Here is an 11,518-nt window from a genome sequence, read left to right as displayed (position 1 = left end):
TGTATTAAATTTTCGTACCTACAAAAGTATTTTTGGATATTTTCTTTTTGTTGTTGTTGTTTCCCTGTATTGTGAAAGAGTTAAGGCAGCTTTCAGAAGTGCTTTAAGTTCTGGGAGAATCTGCCTCTTTGTGTCTGATTCATTTTCTGAGTGGGTGGTGTACTGCTTTAACCTTGTCACTGACAGGAAAGTTCAGATTTCATCCTGCAAAAAGAGGTCTGTCCTTGCAGTTCTCTTCTCTGAAGTGTTTGCCTTTCTACAATGATTGTACACACTCTTCCATCAATATACTGGTACTTGCTAGTGTCAGTTCTCCTTTTGAATTGAAATTGCAATTTCCTTTGTTCATTTGGGCTATTTTTAAACTGGAAGCTCTTATTTAAAAGCCATAGATTGTGTTCCAGATTAACCCTGTCCAAATTTGGTAATGATAATTAAACCACTGAGGGTAATCAAAATAATCAAATGAAGGAAAAGCACTTATTTTCTAACTTACTTGGCTAAAATGAATGTTCAGATAATGTGACTTTAGTTTTTATATAAATCCATAGCATTTTGGTAAGCAGCTTCTGAAAATAGATTAATGAATCATCATGGGAGAAAACTTGAGAATCCTTGATTTAAAAGGAACATTAGCAGTCATTTAAGACAGTCTACCACACAAAAGCAAAACTCATCTACAGAGTGCCTGATAGTCCATCTGGTTTGGATTAAACCCCTTCCATGGGGCTTCCCTGGTGGATCAGACAGTAAGGAATCTGCCTGCAATGAAGGAGACTGGGATTCAATCCCTGGGTCAGGAAGATCCTCTGCAGAAGGAAATGGCAACCCACTCCAGTATTCTAGCCTGGAGAATTCCATGGACAGAGGAGCCTGGCAGGGTATAGTCGATGGGGTTATAAAGAGTCAGACACAACTGAGTGACTTTTACTTACTCACCCATTCATGGCTAGAAGATAACCTCCTCATCAATCAGCTCATTTATTTTTGGATAGCTTTAATGAAAAGTTCTCCTTTTATTTATTTATTTTTCTTGAATTGAAACCTGTCTTTTTAACATCTATGTAAAGACACGCTGACTTTCCTTTGCGCCACACAGAAAAAGGTGTATTTCTCCTTATCATAGTCTTCTGAATATTTGAAGACATCTGTATGGTTTCCCCTAAGTGTTCTTTTTTTAGCATAAATGTCCTTAGGCCATTCAGGCTTTTTCCCCTCCTTAAAGTGATGATGTCTGTATCACTAATCATCTCAAACACTTTCCTGGATATTTTTCAATTTATTCATGTTCTTAAAATAAGGATTGTAGGGCAGAAAACAGTGGCTCACAGACATAGTGGAATCACTTTACATTCCTGTGATCTTGATTTGGGATATTTTGCTTTAGAAATATCTGTTAGAGACTTCCTCCAAAGTTCATTATGTAGGATTTCCCTGTGATATACCTATAGGTACATATTGTTTCCAATAGTCTTATTCTAGAACATAGTCTCCAAGAGATGGCACTGTACTCCTGATAATTAGGTGTAAAATTGATAATCATTAAGCTCTTTTATAAGGGCTCTCTCATAAAGCCACATTGCTTTCAAAAGGAAATACGATTTGTAGAAATAAATGAAAACATTATCCTTTACACCTGAGAGCTAATCTTTAATCACAGCTTGAATTTGATGGCCCATGATGGGAGAAAATAAAATAAGAATGTGTCACTACACCACAACTAGCAATAGGCAATGTTTTGTGCTACACCTGGAAGATTTGTGCTCTAATTATTTGTAAAGCAGGTTAGACTGGGACTAAAAGGGATCTTACACATCATACCCTCCTAATTGTATTATACAAGTGACTGACCACTCATGATCTCAACTATCTGGGAATCATTGTATTTTGATAGATTATTTGAGAGGTAATTGTACTCTTTTGTTTTCTTTATTTCTTTTTTTTTTTTTTTTTTTTTTTAGTTCCTGCTCTACCTAAAAAATTGTTTTGACCAAATTTGGAACATCTTGATTAGATTAAATCAATCTATTTAATAGAAAACAAAATCAGTTAATGTTTAATGATATTTATTACTTGTTAGCCTCGTCACCCTCTCTCTATATATATGTATATATTTCTATATCTATAAATGTGTGTGTGTGCTCAGTGACTCAGTTGTGTCTGACTCTTTGAGACCTTATGGACTGTAGCCTGCCAGGTTCCTTTGTTCATGGAATTTTCCAGGCATGAATACAGAAGGGGGTTGCCATTTCCTCCTGCAGGGAATCTGCCCAATCCAGGAATTGGACCCTAGTCTCTTGCTGCTTCTGCATTGGCAGGGTGATTCTTTACCACTGCGCCACCTAGGAAGCCTATATAATACACACAAACACACACACATATAGTATGTTATATATAACATATATATATATATATCCATCTCACATTCTGATTGAAGAAATAGATATTATTAGTGCTAAAATCATCCTTCCTTCAATCTGTACACCTCCTGATTCAGCCCTGTTCCCAACAATTGCCCAGTCCAAAATGTAATTTGAGCCTTTGTGATAATCATTCCTTTACTTTTATGTTTTTACTATCTAAGTATGTATCCATAGGCAATACTTTGCCTTCAGTTCAGTTCAGTTCAGTTCAGTTCAGTCGCTCAGTTGTGTCCGACTCTTTGCGACCCCATGAATCGCAGCACGCCAGGCCTCCCTGTCCATCACCATCTCCCGGAGTTCACTCAGACTCACGTCCATCGAGTCAGTGATGCCATCCAGCCATCTCATCCTCTGTCGTCCCCTTTTCCTCCTGCCCCCAATCCCTCCCAGCATCAGAGTCTTTTCCAATGAGTCAACTCTTCACATGAGGTGGCCAAAGTACTGGAGTTTCAGCTTTAGCATCATTCCTTCCAAAGAAATCCCAGGGCTGATCTCCTTCAGAATGGACTGGTTGGATCTCCCTGCAGTCCAAGGGACTCTCAGGAGTCTTCTCCAACACCACAGTTCAAAAGCATCAATTCTTTGGTGCTCAGCCTTTTTCACAGTCCAACTCTCACATCCATACATGACCACAGGAAAAACCATAGCCTTGACTAGACAGACCTTAGTCGGCAAAGTAATGTCTCTGCTTTTGAATATGCTGTCTAGGTTGGTCATAACTTTTCTTCCAAGGAGTAAGTGTCTTTTAATTTCATGGCTGCAGTCACCATCTGCAGTGATTTTGGAGCCCCCAAAATAAAGTCTGACACTGTTTCCACTGTTTCTCCATCTATTTCCCATGAAGTGATGGGACCGGATGCTATGCTCTTCGTTTTCTGAATGTTGAGCTTTAAGCCAATTTTTTCACTTTCCACTTTTGCCTGATTTGGGCCTTGGTATAAATACCCTCATATTTTATATATTTTCCTATTGCTTACTGCTTTCATTCAACACTATATGTAATACGTCCATATGGATATATGCAGCATGTTTCATTTATTTTTACCACTATACGGTAAAAACATGTTCTACTGTATGTATTACAATTTATTTATTCAACTTACTATTGGTATTTAATCAGGTTATTTCTGGGCTTCCCAGGTGGCACTAGTGGTAAAAATCCTGCCTGCCAATGCAGGAGACATAAAGAGATGCAGGTTAGATCCCTGAGTCAGGAAGATTCCCTGGAGGAGGTCACGGCAACACACTCCAGTATTCTTGCTTGGAGAATTCCATAGGCAGAGGAGCCTGGCGGGATACAGTCCATGGGGTCACAACCAGACACGGCTGAGCGACTTTTACTCACTCATCCATTCCCAGCTAGAAGATAACCACCTCATCAATCAGCTCATTTAGTTTTGGATGGCTTTAATGAAAAGTTCACCTTTTATTTTTTTTTCTTGAATTGAAACCTGCCTTTTTAACATCTATGTAAAGATACACTGACTTCCCTTTGTGCCATACAGAAGAAGGTGTGTTTCTCCTTATCATAGTCTTCTGAATATCTGAAGACATCCTATAGTTTCAACCCTAAGTGTTCTCTCACAAAGAGTTGGACATGACTGAAGTGACTTGGCATAGTATTTTGGGGCTTCCCGAGTGGCTCAGATGGTAAAGAATCTGCCCACAGTTTGGGAGACCTGGGTTCAATCCCTGGTTCAGGAAGGTCCCCTGGAGAAGGGAATGACAATCTACTCCGTATTCTTGCCTGAGGAAACCCCATGGACAGGAGCCTGGTGGGCTACAGTCCATGGGGTCACAAAGAATCAGACACAACTGAGTGACTAACATACACACACGCTCCATGAGGTGTTAGAATTTTCTCCTTTTTCTTAGGGCTATGGATTTTTCAAATCTCTCACGGTTATATCTGGTTCTGAGTTACCTGTCTGAGGGAGCAGCTGAGTCAGCCTTCTTGGCCAGAGTGTACCCAGCTGATGCCAATTATGCAGAGTCAAACCAGGTGTGCTAACAAAGTAATAGACCAGAGGCCTTGAGAGCCTAGCATGTGGGATCCAAGCCTGGGGTACCAGCAGGTTGAGTAGGAGTATGCTCTAGAGGTTGGGACATACTGGTGAGTTCAGATATATGGTCCAGAGGAGAGTCTCCTTTACATCCATCTCAAGAAGGGGATTTAATGCTGTTCATTTGTGGACTTCACGAGATTTAGTCCAGGCTTCACAGAATTGTCTGTGACTGCTCCCTGGCTTCATCGGGAACAGCTGTGCTGAGTTGCCTTATATCAGGAAGCCTGCTGGGAAATTTATCCAAATGTCCTCCAAGGAAGACAGAGTTCTGGTAAGTAGGTGGTTCAGTTCAGTTCAGTTCAGTCGCTCAGTCATGCCTGACTCTTTGCGACCCCATGAATCGCAGCACACCAGGCCTCCCTGTCTATCACCAAATTAGTGTCGGAGTAAAACACAGCCAGGAGCCAGCTGACTTTTATGTTCATTCAGAGAGAATGGATCGTTCCTAGGAATTCTTCAGACTGGAAATGTTTAACTTGGAGAAAATCCTTCTGTCTTAATTTATGCCTGTCTTTGTTTTCAGAGCTGGCAAACTTGGGAGTTTGGGAGATGTCTGTAAGCCTATTTGTGAGCTTTGTCCAATCCTGGTTGATGTAGGCCTTTTGTCTTGGGACAACAGGTTTCCCACAGTCATCCTAGGAGGGTTTCTGGGGGTTGTTGTCATCTGAGGTCAATAGGTGTAGTTAGAGGTTAAGAGGAAAGGAGAAAAGGCCAGTAAATATGACTTTAGTCCATTCCTATTGGTATCTGCCTTTCAAATCGAATCCATGTCTTCCAAAATAGTATAATAAATTTGAAGACTTAGATTTTTTCTCTCCCTATCTTGAGCTGTCTGGCTTCTGACTCTTAGGCTTGATGTTATTGTTTCGTCGTTAAGTCATGTCATTCTTTTGAGACCCAGTGGGGTGTAGCCCACCAGGCTCCTCTGTCCTCAAAACTTCCCAGGCAAAAATACTGCAGTGGTTTGCTATTTTCTTCTCCAGGGGACCTTCCCAACCCAGGAACTGAAACCAATTACCTTACGTCTCCTACATTGGCAGATAGGTTCTTTACCACTGAGCCTCCTGGGAAACCCCTTAGACTTGATTGGGAGTGAAATTTCCTTTAGAAAAAGTGTACATGTGTGTCTTTGAATCTAACCTAGATCTTTCTCCTCCAGGTGTTTTCTCAGTACCTTCTCCCTTCACTCAGCTTTCTCAAGACTGAGAAAGGCTGGGCTAACCATTATGTACCATTCCAGGAAAAGGCTCGTGTTGGTTGATGGAGATTTTGCTTTGGAGATTTGAAAATTCTAGCGACTGCTCGTAAAATTTCTCTATTTTGGCTGCTTCCTTGTTCTCCTGCCCAAATTCCTTCTCTTACTCTGCCTGCATCCTTCTTTCTCCCAAAATTTCACATCCTACTAACCAACAGATCATAGGTATTTTGTATGCTGTTCTGGCTCTATGTATACTCTATGTGTTCAATGAATCTTATGTTTTTGACATTTTAATGATATTTATTCTGGTTACTGAATCAAAGTTTTAAAGTATTTGCTTAATTACTTTTTTTTACTTTTAAAAAATTCTAGTCATACAAAAATGTAGATTCATAAATTGCACCAACTAAGAAGTTGCATGAGAATGACTGATTATAGCAGTATTAAGGAACTTTGGGGGAGAAAACCCCAGTTATTATCACATGAATCTCTTAATATTTATACATTATAGTTTAGGAAGATGTAATTTTCCACTTTGTATATTATTTCACATTCCACTTTTTCCAAGTAATTATTTTTATAAATCTATAATTATTATATTAATGGACACAATGACTTTCTGTCATATATATAGACATGTATGAGCAATTCATTGATGACAGACTATTTTGGTTAATTTTAATTCCATCCTCCCTCTATCCCTTCCTTTTCTCTTCTCTCTCCCTTCCTTTCTTCCTTCTTCCTTTCCTTTATTAGATATACATTTGGAACAGTCCCCTTATTAATATAGCTTTTTGCTTTTGTTAAATTTCCTTAAGCATCATTCCTATGAATAAAGTTGCTGGTTAAAGAACGAACATGAATGGTTTTACAAACTTAAAAAGTATTTTCAAAGCTCTTAATGCTTCCAGCTGTGTAAAGTCTGTATAAGTTTCACCATGACTTTGAATATCATGTATTATAATTTACAAAAATCTCTACTCCTTTGATGTAATTAAATTATTGTTTGTAGTTTGTTTTAAATTGCTTTTTCTTTAGTATGAAAAAGCAGGACATTTTCTGTTTTGTGTTTGCTCCTTGTATTTTCTTTTATATGAACTCTGTTTGTATCATAAGATATATTTCTCTTCTGCATCCTGAGAGTCTAAAAGCAAATTCTGCTAAGAGATAAGGAATTTTATAATTTTATGCATTGAATATTATTTAACATATTTTATTTAAGTATTACTCTATTTAAATATATGTATACTGCAAATATTTTCACTAAGTAGAATCTAGGTTGAATTCTCCAAAAAAAATCCGAAACCTTGATTATAAATTTATATTATAAAAATGATAACATTTATTATCTCAATATTTAAATTAATTTTAACTAATTTAATTAAATTTAATTTTGATATGGGATTTAAACATTTTTATTTCAGTTATGGAGATTATATTATATTTTATTTCACTCAGGCATGTATTTTAAATAGTATAATGGAGTGCTCTGATACATTATAATCATTGAATTGGAAATGGATAATTGAGGAACTGACTTTTGAAATAGCCTTCATATACTTACTGTTTTTTACTGAGCATCCTCTTGAACTAGGTATTGTTTGGTACTAAGAACCAAATGGTAAATTAATTTCAACCTTTCTCTGAGAGAACTTTGTGATCCAATGTGGAAGCAAGAATGATAGACAATTATAATGGATGTGCTATGGTAGGAGAAACACAGTCAAGAAAAATTCACAACCAGTTGAGTCCCAGAAACCCAGTTCCTCTGGGGAGGAGAGGCATCTAACTGAAGTTTAGACACAGTAGTATTTAAACTGAGATCTGAAGGTGCGGCCTCCTTCATACAAAGGACCTTATACATCCCCATTGTGGCTGTTATTGTTATTATCCTCGGTCTCTGTGTCGTTCAGTCGCTCAGTCATGTCTGACTCTTTGCGACCCTGTGGACTGCAGCACTCCAGGATTACCTCTACTTTACCGTCTCTCGGAGCTTCCTCAAACTTGTATTCAGTGAGCTGATGATGCCATCCAACCATCTTGTCCTCTGTCATCCCCTTCTCCTCCTGACTCTGAGTGAGTACTAATATATAGTTTTTGTCTTTTTCTCAGAAGACACAAATCAGTGTCGTGGGAAGAGTCCAGCCCTATGGAGAGCAGCCAGGTAGAAGCCCTGAAGGCCAGACTCCTCTACCAGGATGTTTGCAGGGCAGCTCGGCGTCTCGACCATTTCCTTCTAAAAGGAAATGCCCACGAAGAGCTTTTCAAGCCTCATGTCCTGGCCCTCAGGGATATGGTCCAGCAAGTCTGCATTAAACTCATGTTCCTGCACCCAGTGGATTATGGGAGGAAAGCAGAAGAGCTGCTCTGGAGGAAAACGTACTCCGACGTGGCTCTGCTGCTGCTGAAGCCCGACAGAAAAAACACGGACTCCTCCGAGGAACAGTGGGAAGGCCCCCTGCGGGCGCATCTGAAAGGTGGCCTCAGGTTCTATGAACACCTTTTCCTGTTCCTGCAGGAGCACTACCAGCTGGGCTTGTGGAGCTACATCGACTGGCCTCACAGTGCCATCCGCTTCATCGGCTGCAAAAGAGCAGGGCCTGCGTCAGAGGAAGAGGTGGACTGGGCGCGGATGGCCTGCCACCGCTGCCTGCTGTACCTGGGAGACTTGTTCCGCTTTCAGAATGAGTTCCTGGCCCTGCACACCACGGACCTGGCAGAGAGGTGTTATTACGGAGCCCTGTCAGTGGCACCACACATGGGCATGCCCTTCAACCAGCTGGGAGCTCTCACGGGGAGCAAGTACTATGGTGTGGAAGCCACATACTTCTACCAGCGCTGCCTCCACTCGGAAGTGCCTTTTAAAGGGGCGTCGTGGAACCTCAAACGACTCTACCATCTTGCGGGAAAAAGATACAGCCGGCTGAAGAGGTACCAGGGGAAGCAGCTCTCTCCCAGCCAGAGGCGGTGTTGGGATAACAAAAGGTTACTGGTTAGCTTCCTCTACCTTCAGAGTCTCTTGCAGCCTAAGAGGAAATTCAGAGCCACCAGGCTCATGGCCTTGTGTCAGCTGGTTCTGGAAGACTTCCGTCTCTGTCTTTCCTATCGGCCCTGCCCATCCGACCAGAGCCAGGCCTCCAGAGAGAGAAAGCCCGCAAGAGGCTACCAGTTCCTCCCCGACCTCCTCATCTTCCACATGGTGGTCCTCTGCCTCATGAGCGTGCACAGCCTGAGGACAGCGGGCTCCAAGCAGCACAGGACAGCGGTCACCTTCACCTTGACCCTTTTCTCCCATTTAATTCAACACGTGACGACTCGCCTCCAGGCTGAGCTCCAGAAAGGGAACATCTTCCCAGAGATGGACGTCCCCAGGGACAAGGAAGACCAACAGAAGATGGAGGCTGGGGAGGGGCAACAAGATGCTCTAGCCCCCTCCCCTGGGCCCCGCCACAGCAAATCTCAGAAAACCCACAGGTCATCTCATGTTTCCAGTAAGGGTGACAACCCAGAAGCCAGTTTTCATTGTTGCTGTGACTGGGATGAGACAGACGAAGATGAAAACACATCCTTATGCTCACAGGTCAGCTCAGAACTCAGCAGTGAAACCACTTATTCAGACACAACTGATGATGAGGAAAGTGGCTCCCTGAATCCACAAGCAATGCAGGAGGGTGGAGCCAAATCCAAAGATAGAATTTCCCCTCCCAGGGATAAGCTGAAGACGTGTCAACCTCCCAGTCATCTCCTAGGTCTCTTAAAAACAACCAGTTCCGCTAGCCTGTCAGCCCCATCGAGCCACAAGCTTCCAGGCAAACATGGCTTTCACTTGGCTCCTGTCTTCAGCCACAGTTTCCTGACGCCTCCTAGTCCTGCCTCCAGCAAAGCATCTGTCACAGAGGATGGCGTGAACAGCTGTCTTGAGACAGAGCCTCCTGCTGGCTGCAACTTGGGGCAGAACACCCCCATCAGCCAAACCTGCAGCAATCTCCAGACCATTCAGAAGAAACTGCAGGTCCTCTCTGCAGAGGGGCTGCTGCCCACAGTCAAGGTGATAGTGGGCTGGCTCCGTGCCAACTGCAGCCTCCTCACTGCACGTTGGTGGAGCCTGTTTAGCCTGTGGGACCACCTGTCCATGCTGCTGAACCTGCTGCCCTCTGTGCGAGACCTTCAGGAGCCAGGCCTGGGCCTGTCCCACCATCTCCATGAGCTACTGCAGAGCTGCAAGGGCCCACACCTTCCCCAGTTCCTGCAGCTCCCAGAGGACATTGTCCTGGGCCAGCACTGGCTGCAGCAGGCTTCCCAGGAGAGAGCAGGCTTGGAGCAGGACTCACCTCCACTCAGCTCCCAAGATGAAGCTGCTGTGCGCGTCTGTTTCCTCAGAAGCTTTGGCCACTTCGCCACGACACTCCCTGGACAGTTCCTGAAGTATGACTCTCATTCAGGGGTCTTTGTGAGCACTGGGTTTGAAGGACCAGACAACCCATCTCAGCAGTTGCTAGAGAAAACTTCCAGGATCAGATTTTTCAAAGACATAGTACAACTGTGGCTTCAACGTGAAGTGGTACTGCTGGAGAAGACTCTCAGGCACATCCAGATTCAGTCAGCTTTGACCCCTTACCTGTTTCCTGACCCCCGGGCCCTCTGTGAGCACCTGCCAGTCATCCGGCAGCTTGCCACCAGTGGTCAGTTTCTCCTCATCGTACCCAACATTGTGGTGGACATATTGTATATCCTGAGAAGGGAGGACAAGCGGGCTTCAGCAGCCATCACCTTCCTAGAGGGGGAGCTGAAGAGAGGGAACCAGTACCTTCTCTGCCAGTCCTGTGTGTCTGTGACATTGATGAGACCCAGAATGACCAGGCCAGACTCTGATGCCTGGGACCTCTATAACATGCTTGACTTCTGCAGAGGTCTGCTGGACTCATCCTGGCTGGGGGCCCCCGACCACAGGACTATGATGACCATCCTCACGGGCATCTGTTTAGACAACCCTAGGAATCTCTCATACCCCCTGCAGCTGGTGCTGGGGACAGCAACTGAAGCTGGTGTGGAAGTCAAGAATGTCCTGCGCTTCTACAGGAAGTGGAAGATGGTCAGCTGACGTGGTCGTATCTCCCTACTTCCTCCCTTAGCACTTACACATCAAGCTCAGTCTGTTCACCTCTCTTGTTCGCACCTAATGTTAAAGGTAGCCATTGTGTAAACTCATATCTGTACCTACCTACCTATGGGTAGAGTCTCAGTGGACCATCTCCCAGAGGCCTTCATGTTTCCTTCTTTGTTGTCTTGACTTGATATCACATTCTCTGTCTGGAAAATATCTCTAGGTTAAACTAACTCAGTATTTGGTGTTTTTATGGTAAAGCAGAAACTTAAGGAGGCATTTCTGAGTCCCTGCTCAGCTGGTGGAACTGTAATTTGTTTTGCTCTGTTTTTTTTTTTTTGCTTTGTTTTGTGACATGAAACTTTTTAATGCGATTTTATTGTGATGGATCATGCCTATTATGTAAGGTAGGCTTTGCCATCTGTGAAAGCTCAATAAATGGAAAGTTAAAATTCTGATTGGAGTGAAGGGTTTTATTGCAATTCCTGGTTACTTCTTCACTGTCTTTTATGCTCCATTCAGGTTTTTCCCTTCTGGCTAGGACTAGGTCAGTAGCCCAGAACACTATGGTAGGATTTCATTTGCTCCCTCTAATATGACAGCAATAGCCCCAAGGATCAGCTGATCTGGTTCCATTTCTGATTATCTGGGAGTAGGTACTATTTAGTGGTACAGTATTGGTAAAGTCTCTAATTTGGCTACCATGACATTGTCTCTTGCTTTTTTC

The 11,518-nt window shown here is 42.8% G+C and overlaps 1 pseudogene; it reads left to right on the top strand.

The window, feature by feature from the left end:
- Positions 1 to 7,836: 7,836 nt before the first annotated feature.
- On the top strand, positions 7,837 to 10,788 carry LOC138445873 (nonsense-mediated mRNA decay factor SMG5 pseudogene; annotated as a pseudogene).
- The last annotated feature ends 730 nt before the right edge of the window (positions 10,789 to 11,518 follow it).

Source organism: Ovis canadensis, chromosome 9 (assembly GCF_042477335.2).
Source record: "Ovis canadensis isolate MfBH-ARS-UI-01 breed Bighorn chromosome 9, ARS-UI_OviCan_v2, whole genome shotgun sequence".
Lineage (NCBI taxonomy): Eukaryota > Metazoa > Chordata > Mammalia > Artiodactyla > Bovidae > Ovis > Ovis canadensis.
Note: the sequence above shows the minus strand (reverse complement) of the source record. Positions and strands in the feature narration are given on the sequence as shown.